Below are 16805 nucleotides of genomic sequence, written 5' to 3'. Positions count from 1 at the left end.
TGCAAGTATAGGTCAGTCACCCCTCTAGCAGGCCTTACAGACCTAAGGCAGGGTGCACTATACCATAGGTGAGGGTACCAGTGCATGAGCATGGTACCCCCTACAGTGTCTAAACAAAACCTTAGACATTGTAAGTGCAGGGTAGCCATAAGAGTATATGGTCTGGGAGTTTGTCAAACACGAACTCCACAGCACCATAATGGCTACACTGAAAACTGGGAAGTTTGGTATCAAACTTCTCAGCACATTAAATGCACACTGATGCCAGTGTACATTTTATTGCAAAATACACCCCAGAGGGCACCTTAGAGGTGCCCCCTGAAACTTAACCGACTATCTGTGTAGGCTGACTGGTTCCAGCAGCCTGCCACACTAGAGACATGTTGCTGGCCCCATGGGGAGAGTGCCTTTGTCACTCTGAGGCCAGTAACAAAGCCTGCACTGGGTGGAGATGCTAACACCTCCCCCAGGCAGGAGCTGTAACACCTGGCGGTGAGCCTCAAAGGCTCACCCCTTTGTCACAGCACCGCAGGACACTCCAGCTAGTGGAGTTGCCCGCCCCCTCCGGCCCCGGACCCCACTTTTGGCGGCAAGGCCGGAGAAAATAATGAGAATAACAAGGAGGAGTCACTGGCCAGTCAGGACAGCCCCTAAGGTGTCCTGAGCTGAGGTGACTCTAACTTTTAGAAATCCTCCATCTTGCAGATGGAGGATTCCCCCAATAGGGTTAGGATTGTGACCCCCTCCCCTTGGGAGGAGGCACAAAGAGGGTGTACCCACCCTCAGGGCTAGTAGCCATTGGCTACTAACCCCCCAGACCTAAACACGCCCTTAAATTTAGTATTTAAGGGCTACCCTGAACCCTAGAAAATTAGATTCCTGCAACAACAAGAAGAAGGACTGCCCAGCTGAAAACCCCTGCAGAGGAAGACCACAAGACAACAACTGCCTTGGCTCCAGAAACTCACCGGCCTGTCTCCTGCCTTCCAAAGAACTCTGCTCCAGCGACGCCTTCCAAAGGGACCAGCGACCTCTGAATCCTCTGAGGACTGCCCTGCTTCGACGACGACAAGAAACTCCCGAGGACAGCGGACCTGCTCCAAAAAGACTGCAACTTTGTTTCAAGAAGCAGCCTTAAAGAACCCTGCAACTCCCCGCAAGAAGCGTGAGACTTGCAACACTGCACCCGGCGACCCCGACTCGGCTGGTGGAGAACCAACACCTCAGGGAGGACCCCCGGACTACTCTACGACTGTGAGTACCAAAACCTGTCCCCCCTGAGCCCCCACAGCGCCGCCTGCAGAGGGAATCCCGAGGCTTCCCCTGACCGCGACTCTCTGAAACCTAAGTCCCGACGCCTGGAAAAGACCCTGCACCCGCAGCCCCCAGGACCTGAAGGACCGGACTTTCACTGCAGAAGTGACCCCCAGGAGTCCCTCTCCCTTGCCCAAGTGGAGGTTTCCCCGAGGAAGCCCCCCCCTTGCCTGCCTGCAGCGCTGAAGAGATCCCTCGAACTCTCATTGACTTACATTGCGAACCCAACGCTTGTTCTAACACTGCACCCGGCCGCCCCCGCGCCGCTGAGGGTGAAATTTCTGTGTGGGCTTGTGTCCCCCCCGGTGCCCTACAAAACCCCCCTGGTCTGCCCTCCGAAGACACGGGTACTTACCTGCAAGCAGACCGGAACCGGGGCACCCCCTTCTCTCCATTATAGCCTATGCGTTTTGGGCACCACTTTGAACTCTGCACCTGACCGGCCCTGAGCTGCTGGTGTGGTAACTTTGGGGTTGTTCTGAACCCCCAACGGTGGGCTACCTTGGACTAAGAACTGAACCCTGTAAGTATCTTACTTACCTGGTAAAACTAACAAAAACTTACCTCCCCCAGGAACTGTGAAAATTGCACTGTGTCCACTTTTAAAATAGCTATTTGTGAATAACTTGAAAAGTATACATGCAATTGAAATGATTCAAAGTTCCTAATGTACTTACCTGCAATACCTTTCAAACAAGATATTACATGTTAAATTTGAACCTGTGGTTCTTAAAATAAACTAAGAAAATATATTTTTCTATAACAAAACCTATTGGCTGGATTTGTCTCTGAGTGTGTGTACCTCATTCATTGTCTATGTGTATGTACAACAAATGCTTAACACTACTCCTTGGATAAGCCTACTGCTCGACCACACTACCACAAAATAGAGCATTAGTATTATCTATTTTTACCACTATTTTACCTCTAAGGGGAACCCTTGGACTTTGTGCATGCTATTCCTTACTTTGAAATAGCACATACAGAGCCAACTTCCTACATTGGTGGATCAGCGGTGGGGTACAAGACTTAGCATTTGCTGGACTACTCAGCCAATACCTGATCACACGACAAATTCCAAAATTGTCATTAGAAATTGATTTTTGCAATTTGAAAAGTTTTCTAAATTCTTAAAAGACCTGCTAGGGCCTTGTGTTAGATCCTGTTTAGCATTTCTTTGAGAGTTTAAAAGTTTGTAAAAGTTTGAATTAGATTCTAGAACCAGTTTTAGATTCATAAAAAGTATTCCAACTTTTAGAAGCAAAATGTCTAGCACAGATGTGACTGTGGTGGAACTCGACACCACACCTTACCGCCATCTACAGATGAGAGAGCTAAGGTCACTCTGTAAACTAAAGAAAATAGCAATGGGCCCCAAACCTACCAAAGTACAGCTCCAGGAGCTTTTGGCAGAGTTTGAAAAGGCCAACCCCTCTGAGGATGGCAACTCAGAGGATGAAGATAGTGACTTGGAGGGAAATTCCCCCCCTCCAGTCCTACTTAGGGAGAGCAGGGCTTCTCAAGCCCTGACTCCACAAATAATAGTCAGAGATGCAGGGTCCCTCACAGGAGGGACCAACAACTCTGAAATCACTGAGGATAACCCCAGTGAAGAGGACATCCAGTTAGCCAGGATGGCCAAAAGATTGGCTTTGGAAAGACAGATCCTAGCCATAGAGAGGGAAAGACAAGAGATGGGCCTAGGACCCATCAATGGTGGCAGCAACATAAATAGGGTCAGAGATTCTCCTGACATGTTGAAAATCCCTAAAGGGATTGTAACTAAATATGAAGATGGTGATGACATCACCAAATGGTTCACAGCTTTTGAGAGGGCTTGTGTAACCAGAAAAGTGAACAGATCTCACTGGGGTGCTCTCCTTTGGGAAATGTTCACAGGAAAGTGTAGGGATAGACTCCTCACACTCTCTGGAAAAGATGCAGAATCTTATGACCTCATGAAGGGTACCCTGATTGAGGGCTTTGGATTCTCCACTGAAGAGTATAGGATTAGATTCAGGGGGGCTCAAAAATCCTCGAGCCAGACCTGGGTTGACTTTGTAGACTACTCAGTAAAAACACTAGATGGTTGGATTCAAGGCAGTGGTGTAAGTAATTATGATGGGCTGTACAATTTATTTGTGAAAGAACACCTGTTAAGTAATTGTTTCAATGATAAACTGCATCAGCATCTGGTAGACCTAGGACCAATTTCTCCCCAAGAATTGGGAAAGAAGGCGGACCATTGGGTCAAGACAAGGGTGTCCAAAACTTCCACAGGGGGTGACCAAAAGAAAGGGATCACAAAACCTCCCCAGGGGAAAGGTGGTGAGACAGCCAAAAATAAAAATAGTAAAGAGTCTTCTACAGGCCCCCAAAAACCTGCACAGGAGGGTGGGCCCAGAGCCTCTTCACAAAACAATCCTGGGTACAAGGGTAAAAACTTTGATCCCAAAAAGGCCTGGTGTCGAAACTGTAGTCAGTCTGGACACCAAACTGGAGACAAGGTCTGTCCCAAGAAAAGTTCCACTCCAAACTCCAATCCAGGTAACACTGGAATGGCTAGTCTCCAAGTGGGATCAACAGTGTGCCCAGAGCAAATCAGGGTCCACACTGAAGCTACTCTAGTCTCTGAGGGTGGAGTGGATTTAGCCACACTAGCTGCCTGGCCGCCTAACATGCAAAAATACAGGCAGCAGCTCTTTATTAATGGGACAAGTGTAGAGGGCCTGAGGGATACAGGTGCCAGTGTCACCATGGTGACAGAGAAACTGGTTTCCCCTGGCCAATACCTGACTGGAAAAACCTATACAGTCACCAATGCTGACAATCAGACTAAAGCACATCCCATGGCAATGGTAACTTTAGAATGGGGAGGGGTCAATGGCCTGAAACAGGTGGTGGTCTCCTCAAACATCCCAGTAGACTGTCTGCTTGGAAATGACCTGGAGTCCTCAGCATGGGCTGAGGTAGAACTAAAAACCCATGCAGCCATGCTGGGTATCCCTGAACTGGTGTGTGTAAAAACAAGAGCACAATGCAAGGCACAGGGTGAAAAAGTAGAGCTGGAGTCTGGAAAAATGGCCCAGCCTACCAAGAGAAAAGGAAAGTCAGTTGGGAAACCAACTGCAACAGTCAGAAAAAGAGAACCTCTCTTCTCAGGAAGAAGTTCTGCCCTCTGAGGGAACTGAGCCTTTGGAGCTTGAACCTTATCAGGTTGAGCTCTTAGGCCCAGGGGGACCCTCAAGGGAGGAGCTGTGTAAGGGACAAGAAACCTGTCCCTCTCTTGAAGGCCTTAGGCAGCAAGCTGCTGAAGAGTCCAAGGGCAAGAAAAATGGAACACATAGGGTCTATTGGGAAGATGGACTCCTGTACACTGAGGCCAGAGACCCCAAACCTGGTGCCACTAGGAGAGTGGTAGTGCCTCAGTCGTTCAGAGAGTTTATTCTGACCTTAGCCCATGATATTCCCCTTGCTGGGCATTTGGGACAAACCAAGACGTGGGAGAGGTTAGTCAACCACTTCTACTGGCCCAATATGTCCCAGAAGGTTAAGGAGTTTTGCCTCTCCTGCCCCACCTGTCAATCCAGTGGTAAGACAGGTGGGCACCCAAAGGCCCCCCTCATTCCACTTCCAGTGGTGGGGGTCCCCTTTGAAAGAGTGGGTGTGGACATAGTTGGTCCACTAGAACCTCCCACAGCCTTAGGAAATATGTATATCCTAGTAGTAGTGGATCATGCTACTAGGTATCCTGAAGCTATTCCCCTTAGGTCGACTACTGCCCCTGCAGTAGCCAAGGCCCTCATTGGTATCTTTACCAGAGTGGGTTTCCCTAAGGAGTTGGTGTCTGACAGAGGTACCAACTTCATGTCAGCATACCTAAAACACATGTGGAATGAGTGTGGAGTGACTTACAAATTCACTACACCATACCATCCACAAACTAATGGCTTAGTTGAGAGATTCAACAAGACATTAAAAGGCATGATCATGGGGCTCCCAGAAAAGCTCAAAAGGAGATGGGATGTCCTCTTGCCATGTCTGCTCTTCGCTTACAGAGAGGTGCCACAGAAGGGAGTAGGATTCTCACCCTTTGAACTTCTGTTTGGCCACCCTGTAGGAGGACCACTTGCTCTGGTTAAAGAAGGCTGGGAGAGACCTCTTCATGAGCCTAAACAAGACATAGTGGACTATGTACTTGGCCTTCACTCTAGAATGGCAGAGTACATGGAAAAGGCAACCAAAAACCTTGAGGCCAGCCAACAGCTCCAGAAGTTTTGGTATGACCAAAAGGCTGCAATGGTTGAGTTCCAACCAGGGCAGAAAGTCTGGGTTCTGGAGCCTGTGGCTCCCAGGGCACTCCAGGACAAATGGAGTGGCCCTTACCCAGTGCTAGAAAGGAAGAGTCAGGTCACCTACCTGGTGGACCTGGGCACAAGCAGGAGCCCCAAGAGGGTGATCCATGTGAACCGCCTTAAGCTCTTCCATGACAGGGCTGATGTAAATCTGTTGATGGTAACAGATGAGGATCAGGAGGCAGAGAGTGAACCTCTCCCTGATCTTCTGTCATCAGACCCAAAAGATGGCTCAGTAGATGGAGTGATCTACTCAGACACCCTCTCTGGCCAACAGCAAGCTGATTGTAGGAGAGTCCTACAACAGTTTCCTGAACTCTTCTCCCTAACCCCTGGTCAGACCCACCTGTGTACCCATGATGTGGACACAGGAGACAGCATGCCTGTCAAAAACAAAATCTTTAGACAGTCTGACCATGTTAAGGAAAGCATCAAGGTGGAAGTCCACAAGATGCTGGAATTGGGAGTAATTGAGCGCTCTGACAGCCCCTGGGCTAGCCCAGTGGTCTTAGTCCCCAAACCTCACACCAAAGATGGAAAGAAAGAGATGAGGTTTTGTGTGGACTACAGAGGGCTCAATTCTGTCACCAAGACAGACGCCCATCCAATTCCTAGAGCTGATGAGCTCATAGACAAATTAGGTGCTGCCAAATTCTTAAGTACCTTTGACTTGACAGCAGGGTACTGGCAAATAAAAATGGCACCTGGAGCAAAAGAGAAAACAGCATTCTCCACACCTGATGGGCATTATCAGTTTACTGTTATGCCCTTTGGTTTAAAGAATGCCCCTGCCACCTTCCAAAGGTTGGTGAATCAAGTCCTTGCTGGGTTGGAGTCCGTTAGCACAGCTTATCTTGATGATATTGCTGTCTTTAGCTCCACCTGGCCGGATCACCTGGTCCACCTGAAGAAGGTTTTGAAGGCTCTGCAATCCGCAGGCCTCTCTATCAAGGCATCCAAATGCCAGATAGGGCAGGGAACTGTGGTTTACTTGGGCCACCTTGTAGGTGGAGGCCAAGTTCAGCCACTCCAACCCAAGATCCAGACTATTCTGGACTGGGTAGCTCCAAAAACCCAGACTCAAGTCAGGGCATTCCTTGGCTTGACTGGGTATTACAGGAGGTTTGTGAAGGGATATGGATCCATTGTGACAGCCCTCACTGAGCTCACCTCCAAGAAAATGCCCAAGAAAGTGAACTGGACTGTGGAATGCCAACAGGCCTTTGACACCCTGAAACAAGCAATGTGCTCAGCACCAGTTCTAAAAGCTCCAGATTATTCTAAGCAGTTCATTGTGCAGACAGATGCCTCTGAACATGGGATAGGGGCAGTTTTGTCCCAAACAAATGATGATGGCCTTGACCAGCCTGTTGCTTTCATTAGCAGGAGGTTACTCCCCAGGGAGCAGCGTTGGAGTGCCATTGAGAGGGAGGCCTTTGCTGTGGTTTGGTCCCTGAAGAAGCTGAGACCATACCTCTTTGGGACTCACTTCCTAGTTCAAACTGACCACAGACCTCTCAAATGGCTGATGCAAATGAGAGGTGAAAATCCCAAACTGTTGAGGTGGTCCATCTCCCTACAGGGAATGGACTTTATAGTGGAACACAGACCTGGGACTGCCCATGCCAATGCAGATGGCCTTTCCAGGTTCTTCCACTTAGAAAATGAAGACTCTCTTGGGAAAGGTTAGTCTCATCCTCTTTCGTTTGGGGGGGGGGGGGGGGGGGGGGGGGGTTGTGTAAGGAAATGCCTCCTTGGCATGGTTGCCCCCTGACTTTTTGCCTTTGCTGATGCTATGTTTACAATTGAAAGTGTGCTGAGGCCTGCTAACCAGGCCCCAGCACCAGTGTTCTTTCCCTAACCTGTACTTTTGTATCCACAATTGGCAGACCCTGGCATCCAGATAAGTCCCTTGTAACTGGTACTTCTAGTACCAAGGGCCCTGATGCCAAGGAAGGTCTCTAAGGGCTGCAGCATGTCTTATGCCACCCTGGAGACCTCTCACTCAGCACAGACACACTGCTTACCAGCTTGTGGGTGCTAGTGAGAACAAAACGAGTAAGTCGACATGGCACTCCCCTCAGGGTGCCATGCCAGCCTCTCACTGCCTATGCAAGTATAGGTCAGTCACCCCTCTAGCAGGCCTTACAGCCCTAAGGCAGGGTGCACTATACCATAGGTGAGGGTACCAGTGCATGAGCATGGTACCCCTACAGTGTCTAAACAAAACCTTTAGACATTGTAAGTGCAGGGTAGCCATAAGAGTATATGGTCTGGGAGTTTGTCAAACACGAACTCCACAGCACCATAATGGCTACACTGAAAACTGGGAAGTTTGGTATCAAACTTCTCAGCACAATAAATGCACACTGATGCCAGTGTACATTTTATTGCAAAATACACCCCAGAGGGCACCTTAGAGGTGCCCCCTGAAACTTAACCGACTATCTGTGTAGGCTGACTGGTTCCAGCAGCCTGCCACACTAGAGACATGTTGCTGGCCCCATGGGGAGAGTGCCTTTGTCACTCTGAGGCCAGTAACAAAGCCTGCACTGGGTGGAGATGCTAACACCTCCCCCAGGCAGGAGCTGTAACACCTGGCGGTGAGCCTCAAAGGCTCACCCCTTTGTCACAGCACCGCAGGACACTCCAGCTAGTGGAGTTGCCCGCCCCCTCCGGCCCCGGCCCCCACTTTTGGCGGCAAGGCCGGAGAAAATAATGAGAATAACAAGGAGGAGTCACTGGCCAGTCAGGACAGCCCCTAAGGTGTCCTGAGCGGAGGTGACTAACTTTTAGAAATCCTCCATCTTGCAGATGGAGGATTCCCCCAATAGGGTTAGGATTGTGACCCCCTCCCCTTGGGAGGAGGCACAAAGAGGGTGTACCCACCCTCAGGGCTAGTAGCCATTGGCTACTAACCCCCCAGACCTAAACACGCCCTTAAATTTAGTATTTAAGGGCTACCCTGAACCCTAGAAAATTAGATTCCTGCAACAACAAGAAGAAGGACTGCCCAGCTGAAAACCCCTGCAGAGGAAGACCAGAAGACAACAACTGCCTTGGCTCCAGAAACTCACCGGCCTGTCTCCTGCCTTCCAAAGAACTCTGCTCCAGCGACGCCTTCCAAAGGGACCAGCGACCTCTGAATCCTCTGAGGACTGCCCTGCTTCGACGACAAGAAACTCCCGAGGACAGCGGACCTGCTCCAAAAAGACTGCAACTTTGTTTCAAGAAGCAGCCTTAAAGAACCCTGCAACTCCCCGCAAGAAGCGTGAGACTTGCAACACTGCACCCGGCGACCCCGACTCGGCTGGTGGAGAACCAACACCTCAGGGAGGACCCCCGGACTACTCTACGACTGTGAGTACCAAAACCTGTCCCCCCTCAGCCCCCACAGCGCCGCCTGCAGAGGGAATCCCGAGGCTTCCCCTGACCGCGACTCTCTGAAACCTAAGTCCCGACGCCTGGAAAAGACCCTGCACCCGCAGCCCCCAGGACCTGAAGGACCGGACTTTCACTGCAGAAGTGACCCCCAGGAGTCCCTCTCCCTTGCCCAAGTGGAGGTTTCCCCGAGGAAGCCCCCCTTTGCCTGCCTGCAGCGCTGAAGAGATCCCTCGATCTCTCATTGACTTACATTGCAAACCCGACGCTTGTTCTAACACTGCACCCGGCCGCCCCCGCGGCGCTGAGGGTGAAATTTCTGTGTGGGCTTGTGTCCCCCCCGGTGCCCTACAAAACCCCCCTGGTCTGCCCTCCGAAGACGCGGGTACTTACCTGCAAGCAGACCGGAACCGGGGCACCCCCTTCTCTCCATTATAGCCTATGCGTTTTGGGCACCACTTTGAACTCTGCACCTGACCGGCCCTGAGCTGCTGGTGTGGTAACTTTGGGGTTGTTCTGAACCCCCAACGGTGGGCTACCTTGGACTAAGAACTGAACCCTGTAAGTATCTTACTTACCTGGTAAAACTAACAAAAACTTACCTCCCCCAGGAACAGTGAAAATTGCACTGTGTCCACTTTTAAAATAGCTATTTGTGAATAACTTGAAAAGTATACATGCAATTGAAATGATTTAAAGTTCCTAATGTACTTACCTGCAATACCTTTCAAACAAGATATTACATGTTAAATTTGAACCTGTGGTTCTTAAAATAAACTAAGAAAATATATTTTTCTATAACAAAACCTATTGGCTGGATTTGTCTCTGAGTGTGTGTACCTCATTCATTGTCTATGTGTATGTACAACAAATGCTTAACACTACTCCTTGGATAAGCCTACTGCTCGACCACACTACCACAAAATAGAGCATTAGTATTATCTATTTTTACCACTATTTTACCTCTAAGGGGAACCCTTGGACTCTGTGCATGCTATTCCTTACTTTGAAATAGCACATACAGAGCCAACTTCCTACAATGATGATGATAATCCTTGCTCAGAATAAAAGCCAGAACAAAGGCTAAACCAACCAATGTTGCAAACAAATTGACTACTCGCCAACATGTAACCTTAGCTTCAGGTCAACCAAGGTCTGTTGCTAAGAGGTTTAAGAAGCAGAGGATGGTGGGCGTCTTTCAACATGGAGTGCTGCCTATGGAAGGCTTTGCCATTGCATGTCATATCTGTAGGAAAGTGCCATCTTGCCTGGCATGTTACCCCCATATTTCACTGTATATATGTTGTTTTAGTTGTATGTGTCACTGGGACCCTGCCAGCCAGGGCCCCAGTGCTCATAAGTGTGCCCTGTATGTGTTACCTGTGTTATGACTAACTGTCTCACTGAGGCTCTGCTAATCAGAACTTCAGTGGTTATGCTCTCTCATTTCTTTCCAAATTGTCACTAACAGGCTAGTGACCAATTTCACCAATTTACATTGGCATACTGGAACACCCTTATAATTCCCTAGTATATGGTACTGAGGTACCCAGGGTATTGGGGTTCCAAGAGATCCCTATGGGCTGCAGCATTTCTTTTGCCACCCATAGGGAGCTCTGACAATTCTTACACAGGCCTGCCACTGCAGCCTGAGTGAAATAACGTCCACGTTATTTCACAGCCATTTTACACTGCACTTAAGTAACTTATAAGTCACCTATATGTCTAACCTTTACCTGGTAAAGGTTGGGTGCTAAGTTACTTAGTGTGTGGGCACCCTGGCACTAGCCAAGGTGCCCCCACATTGTTCAGGGCCAATTCCCCGGACTTTGTGAGTGCGGGGACACCATTACACGCGTGCACTACACATAGGTCACTACCTATGTGTAGCTTCACAATGGTAACTCCGAATATGGCCATGTAACATGTCTATGATCATGGAATTGCCCCCTCTATGCCATCCTGGCATTGTTGGCACAATCCCATGATCCCACGGGTCTCTAGCACAGACCCGGGTACTGCCAAACTGCCTTTCCCGTTGTTTCACTGCAGCTGCTGCTGCTGCCAACCCCTCAGACAGGTTTCTGCCCTCCTGGGGTCCAGCCAGGCTTGGCCCAGGAAGGCAGAACAAAGGACACCCTCTCCCTTTGGAAAAAGGTGTCATGGCTGGGGAGGAGTAGCCTCCCCCAGCCTCTGGAAATGCTTTCATGGGCACAGATGGTGCCCATCTCTGCATAAGCCAGTCTACACCGGTTCAGGGATCCCCCAGCCCTGCTCTGGCGCGAAACTGGACAAAGGAAAGGGGAGTGACTACTCCCCTGACCTGCACCTCCCCTGGGAGGTGCCCAGAGCTCCTCCAGTGTGCTCCAGACCTCTGCCATCTTGGAAACAGAGGTGCTGCTGGCACACTGGACTGCTCTGAGTGGCCAGGGCCAGCAGGTGACATCAGAGACTCCTTCTGATAGGCTCCTTCAGGTGTTGCTAGCCTATCCTCTCTCCTAGGTAGCCAAACCCTCTTTTCTGGCTATTTAGGGTCTCTGCTTTGGGGAATTCTTTAGATAACGAATGCAAGAGCTCATCAGAGTTCCTCTGCATCTCTCTCTTCACCTTCTGCCAAGGAATCGACTGCTGACCGCGCTGGAAGCCTGCAAAACTGCAACAAAGTAGCAACAACGACTACTGCGACACTGTAACGCTGATCCAGCCGCCTTCTCGACTGTTTTCCTTGTGGTGCATGCTGTGGGGGTATTCTGCCTCCTCTCTGCACTAGAAGCTCCGAAGAAATCTCCCGTGGGTCGACTGAATCTTCCCCCTGCAACCGCAGGCAACAAAGAACTGCATCACCGGTCCTCTGGGTCTCCTCTCAGCACGACGAGCGAGGTCCCTTGAACTCAGCAACTCTGTCAAAGTGACTCCCACAGTCCAGTGACTCTTCAGTCCAAGTTTGGTGGAGGTAAGTCCTCGCCTCCCCACGCCAGACTGCATTGCTGGGAACCGCGTGTTTTGCAGCTACTCCGGCTCCTGTGCACTCCACGAAGATTTCCTTTGTGCACAGCCAAGCCTGGGTCCACGGCACTCTAACCTGCATTGCACAACCTCCTGAGTTGTCCTCCGGCGGCGTGGGACTCTCTTGTGCAACTTCGGGTGAGCACCGTTTCACTCCACTTCGTAGTGCCTGTTCCGGCACTTCTGCGGGTGCTGCCTGCTTCTGAGAGGGCTCCTTGTCTTGCTGGGCACCCCCTCTGTCCCCGGACGCAATTGGCGACATCCTGGTCCCTCCTGGGCCACAGCAGCACCCAAAAACCCTAACCGCGAGCTTTGCAGCTAGCAAGGCTTGTTTGCGGTGTTTCTGCGGGAAAACACTTCTGCACGACTCTTCACTACGTGGGACATCTATCCTCCAAAGGGGAAGTTTCTAGCCCTTGTCGTTCTTGCAGAATCCTCAGCGTCTACTGTCCAGTAGCAGCTTCTTTGCACCCACAGCTGGTATTTCCTGCCCACTCTCGACTTGATCGTGACTTTTGGACTTGGTCCCCTTGTTCCACAGGTACCCTCGTCTGGAAATCCATTGTTGTTGCATTGCTGGTTTTGGTCTTTCCTGCAGAATTCCCCTATCACGACTTCTGTGCTCTTTGGGGAACTTTAGTGCACTTTGCACTCACTTTTCAGGGTCTTGGGGTGGGCTATTTTTCTAACCCTCACTGTTTTCTTACAGTCCCAGCGACCCTCTACAAGGTCACATAGGTTTGGGGTCCATTCGTGGTTCGCATTCCACTTTTGGAGTATATGGTTTGTGTTGCCCCTATCCCTATGTCTCCCCATTGCATCCTATTGTAACTATACATTGTTTGCACTGTTTTTTATTACTATACTGCATATTTTTGGTATTGTGTACATATATCTTGCGTATATTTGCTATCCTCATACTGAGGGTACTCACTGAGATACTTTTGGCATATTGTCATAAAAATAAAGTACCTTTATTTTTAGTATATCTGTGTATTGTGTTTTCTTATGATATTGTGCATATGACACTAGTGGTACTGTAGGAGCTTCACTCGTCTCCTAGTTCAGCCTAAGCTGCTCTGCTAAGCTACCTTTTCTATCAGCCTAAGCTGCTAGACACCCTATACACTAATAAGGGATACCTGGGCCTGGTGCAAGGTGTAAGTACCCCTTGGTACTCACTACAAGCCAGTCCAGCCTCCTACAATATCCACATACCAGATGCAGCTCAAAACACACAATCAAGAGAGGTTGAGGGGCTTAAGGTTACACCTTCATGATCCAGTCTTCTTTTCCACCTGATTGAATCTGTGAAAACCATGCATGTTTAAAGTCTTATATCACAATAAGTGACTGCCTCCTCCACATGTCAAAATGTGGAATTTAATCGTGGGTATGCTTTAGGTACAGATGTCACGAAAAACAGAAGTACTGGAGACTGGATTTCTCCAAGTTGATGGTTAGACTTATCTGTGCAGCAATTCTATTACCTTCTGTATGTCCACAGGTCTTGTCTGCTCAGGTGATCAGCTTCTACAAACATCTTGTGTAAACCCCAAGCAAACATCAGATTTCAAAGGTTAAAACCTTGAACTTGTGTTTTCAAACTACAATGGGAAACAGGTCTATCTTGTGTTTACGGTGTATCAGTATACTGAGATCGAAAATTCACAGAAATCATCTAGCATCATGTGTGATCACGCCTAGCAATATTGTAATTTTGAGTCACTTATTCAGCACTCTGCTGTCAAAAATTGACCCCAGTTGTCCATCTTTTTTGGCAAAGAAGTAGTGCATGGAAAAACACTGTCCCTATTCAGTCAAGGGTAGTACTTCTGCAAGTTATGTTAGATGTTCATTTAAATTGTTTTCGTCTTGGTGGTAAATTACTTGGCTTGCATGTGTGCTCCGAGTCACCATATTCAGTACCTATTGTTCTGTTGTACTAAAATTCTACATTCCTGGGAAAAACTTTAGACATTCCCACACTGGGTACAAGTCAAAATCTATACCAAAATATTGGTATGCTTTCTCATATTGATTTTTGTAGTTTTGCAAAGCATGACTCAAGTCATGGATTGTTCAGTGCTGCAAGGAGGGAAAAATTAACATACAGTAAACATTCCATAAAAAAGTGTTAAAAAACAATGCAGATTTGCAGGTGGTGGTGCCGGTTTAAAACAGGAGGAATTTGTCAGCTGAATTTAGTAATGGCTTCAGATTAAATTAGTATTCACAACTCATTGATTGAGTGCGCCCCCGCCATGCATGGTTTTATTCTCAAATAATTTGACTGCTGATGTTTCATTGATATTTTTATTGACATTATAAAAGTTGCCATGAGTGATGTAATATCTGGGGTAATTAGCAGTGCATGGCGAAGGCACAAGTTATCGTTTCATTAGGACTCAAGGTATAGTTACTTGAAATAACTAAACATAACTGTAGAATTTCTCTGACTTTGTGAAAGTAAATTCAGAACATAACTATAACCTTTGTTCTTTTCAGTGAATTGCAAATTATTATTATTATTTTTTTTAACGTAATTTTCATTACTATACGTTAAACCAACCAACCAACCAACCGCCTTCGGCCATATGCGGCATGAGCTGGCAGCAGAGCCTGACATCATTCCAGGCCCTGTGGCGAACACCCCTAAAACTACACCCCCAAGCCACACACTGCCTTCGGCCGGGTGTGGTGGTGGTTTCCCCCACAGGACCTGGCATATGGCCAGCCCCTAAACCCCCTCTCCCCCACCACACAATCACCCACCCCACGCCACGCCACAGGGGCTGCCACTCTGGGTGTGAGAGGGTCTACGTAGGTGTGAGAGTGTCTGAATGTGCTCCAATGGATAAGAGATGCATTCCCGTCCACGAAAAATGTAAGATCATTTTTCAATATGGCATCGCGGAGCAAACACACTTGCTTTGCTTTCGCCAAACCCAAGATTGAGGATCATTTGTCCTTTCCAGAAGTGGAGCTTCAACTGGGGCACCTGCTACGTTTATATTTGTAAGTGCTTCCTGTTTAGGTTTAATTTCTGTGAAATGAACATCATGGCCAGAACGGAAGCTCACCTGCTCGTTTATCCAACAAGCGTCCACAGTACGTAACAAACTGTCTATCCAACTGGAGTACTTTCCATTGGTTATTTAGTAAATGCTACCTCATTGGGTGAATGGCCAGTGTGCAGGAGGGGGACCGTACAGCCCCTCTCCCTTGTCTGATTTTGGCCTGGGGACCCCTATCCCCTGGGCCCAAGCCTTCACTAAATGAAGCAGGGGGACGGCGCGTGGCCCACCCTTCCCGGGCTGATCGAAGCCCCAGGTACCCCATCGGCCAGGGCCCGGCCATCTCTGCTGAGTGCCCTCCAGGGCAGCCAGTGTGCAATGTGACCGTGGAAGGAGCCTCAAGCACCCCGCGGTCCCAGATGGCACCCTGTCATCTGCAGGACCTGGCACTGCTTTTGCGCGCAGGGAGCTGATAAACATGCAGCTCCATGTCTGCAAAAGCAATTGTTTCCTCTGGTTCCCTGCAGGCAACGAAACAGAGGAAACCTTTGCTTCCAGCGGGCGAGAGCACTTTGACAGCTCTCAACCGCTGGAAGCAGAGTGGTGGTCCCTGGGCTGCCGGGGGTGGGAGGGGAGGGTCACCGCGTATAACATTTGATTTCAGCTGCAGGGAGGTGGTGGTCCCTAGAGTACAGTGGGCCACATGGCCCCCTCATACTATTTGATTTAAGCCCCAGGAACGTGGCAGTCCCTGGGGCATAAGTAAGCCCAGGAAGTGGGCCCGTGCACTCCTACTATATTTTTTGATATGCCTCTGGGACCTGGCCGGGGGCTTTAGTAAAAACAAGCATGGGAGACTGCTTTTATTTGCCGCATATTCACGACGTTGTCAAGAATTTGCAGCAATTTTTATTTATTTTTTAAGTGCTTTTTTTGCCCTGGCGGGGTCCTCTAGCACCAAAGCGACAGGGTCAGGTTGTCCCTACCCTGGCCACTTTTCTTTTTTTTTATCTTTATTTCTGGGACTCGGCTGAAGCAGAGTCCCAAGATGACTGCCAGCCAATCAGAGCTCTGCACAAGATTGGGAGTATTCGCAAAGCCTCTGTGCCTCTAGAGATCTATATTTATTTTTCTTTTAATATCGCAAAAACTACTGAACAGATTTACACCAAACAACAACAAGCATTTGCAATGTAATAGGTCTCACATTTGCATTAGAGCTATTGGCATTGTAAATTCAGAACTGGATACTTCTTGCCACATAAACTGGTCAACCCTGTCTCATAATTTTGTCTTTTCCTGCCATAATAATCAGCTTTAAAGAGGGATAAAAAAATAAATCCAAACTATTAGGTCTCTGATGTGCCCCTATGGTCACCTGAAATGTTGATGGGCGATCGAATCAACAGTGTAATGCTCTAAAAATGAGTTTGTGCTCATGCATCTTTATAGGGCAATATTTATTTTAATCTAATTCTGAAAATGGTGGAGACAGATTTTCTCTATAAGGCAGCATATAACTGTGTATTTTCTTAGTCCAGAAGAACGATGGAGTAACCACTGCATAAAAGGTCCTATAGTTAGGAGTTCTTGGATTGCATCAGGAATTTGGTAAGAATGAGGAGATAAAAGATGAATTCATTTAGAATGTCAATCAGGCCTATTGCAGTGAACCGTGTCCAACATCATTTGTAGAGGAGATTAGCTGTTTTGATGGTGCTGAAATGGGTTT

Source organism: Pleurodeles waltl, chromosome 6, assembly GCF_031143425.1.
Source record: "Pleurodeles waltl isolate 20211129_DDA chromosome 6, aPleWal1.hap1.20221129, whole genome shotgun sequence".
Taxonomy (NCBI): Eukaryota; Metazoa; Chordata; class Amphibia; order Caudata; family Salamandridae; genus Pleurodeles; species Pleurodeles waltl.
This window is presented reverse-complemented; position numbering follows the sequence as displayed.